The sequence below is a fragment of the Papaver somniferum genome, unplaced genomic scaffold (assembly GCF_003573695.1).
Source record: "Papaver somniferum cultivar HN1 unplaced genomic scaffold, ASM357369v1 unplaced-scaffold_84, whole genome shotgun sequence".
Classification (NCBI taxonomy): domain Eukaryota; kingdom Viridiplantae; phylum Streptophyta; class Magnoliopsida; order Ranunculales; family Papaveraceae; genus Papaver; species Papaver somniferum.
In genome coordinates, this window is record NW_020651415.1 from 1,407,144 (window position 1) to 1,408,857 (window position 1,714).

At 39.1% G+C, this 1,714-nt stretch overlaps 1 pseudogene; it reads left to right on the top strand.

Annotated features, from left to right (window-relative positions):
• Nucleotides 1–437: 437 nt before the first annotated feature.
• LOC113345923 lies at nt 438–1,035 on the top strand (annotated as a pseudogene).
• The last annotated feature ends 679 nt before the right edge of the window (nt 1,036–1,714 follow it).

Sequence of the window (1,714 nt, forward strand, 5' to 3'; positions counted from 1 at the left end):
TTAATTTGACATTTTCATTCCACTGGTTAGATAATTAAGGATGAGTCCCACCACAGTGTTAAGAATCTTTTCCTTCCGTGCACAAATACAAAAAATGAACCAAATGAAAAAATTAAGAGATCACGCGAACACCCGTTAAAGAATGTACAAAAAAAAATAATTAGTCGTGATAGATCCGAAGTGTTGTTGGTCGTACTATTAATAATTATCTCAGAAAATGCTTCTCACTATCCGAAGTGTGTTGTTGTCTTTGATTCTTTCCATGGGGCATGACAATCAATTAATCAATTCATTCCTGTACTTGTTGGTTGTTTTTATATAAACTCATTCAGCTAAGATCAATTTCATCACAAATTCACAATCTTCTCAATTTCATCACACGTTCACAATCTTACTGATATTTTAGTTAAGGCAGGAACCAGTACCAACCATCATCCATGGCCAATCAACATACCATTTCAGGTCTTGTTGGGAAACTTATTACTGAATTCGAGGTTAACTGCAATCCCGACAAGTATTACTACATATTTAAGCACCATGAAGACCTTCCAAGCGCAATCCCTCAAATTTGCACTAGCGTCAAAGCTGTCGAGGGACACAGAACTACTTCCGGATGTGTCAAGGAGTGGTTCTACATCCTTGGTATGTTTATATACCAATATATACTCATCAAAATTGTCCAACTCATTTTCATACTTGATCTTCATATCCTGCGTTTAAACTTGATTTACAGTTATATTAATGTGTTTGTCAATGCAGAGGGTAAGCCACTTACGGTCAAGGAAAAAAAAAACGTAGACTGATGAAACAAGGACGATATGTCATAGTGAAATAGAAGGTGGCATGATGAATGATTACAAGAAGTTCGTTGCAACACTTGTAGTTAAACCAAAGGCTAATGGACATGGAAGCATAGTGAAGTGGACTATAGATTATGAGAATCTTAACGAGGATTCTCTGGTTCCTTTTGACTATCTAGCCTTTTTCCAATAAAACATCGAAGACTTGAGCTCTCACCTCTGCGCTTCTGATTAAATTATCATTGGATATGTCCAACGGATACATATGCAACGATGAACATCAGTGTTCTCCATGTACGGTGTATGATAATAAAGTCTATATGTGGAGTTACCACCAGACTTGCTATCTATAATAAATGTGTGCGTGCTGGTGCCGGCATATTGCCCATACTCCACGCGAAAACATCGCAATAATCCTTTAGCAGTTGTATTAGGTTCTTTTATTCTTCTTCCTCCACTGTGGTCCCTATTTTTATTATTTTTGGTCCATCGTTGTGTCGCACGTTGAGGTCTTGGCAGATTTTCGCCTGCGTAGTATCTCTCCTGATTTCTCCTATCCCATCTGGGACGGGGAAGCGAACACATTGATGGAAGAACGATGCCACCCATATGACTCCATGTATGCAGGGCCTCCCGATAATCGCGTTGTACCGAGTATCCATATCCACGACACTGAATGTTACTATGGTTTCTATCAACTTCACGGGTATAGTCACCGTGATTTCTTCCTTTGGTTTTGTCGCCACACCGTTGAATACGAAAATGTTGTATTCCTCCGGGGCGAGATTTGAATCGTTGTATCCTATTGCTTTGAACGTGTGATAGAACTGTACATTCACTGAACTTCCACTATCTACTAAGATTTTGTCGATCGCCAAAGGGGTATCCTGCTATCTTCATCTCTACGATCTGGT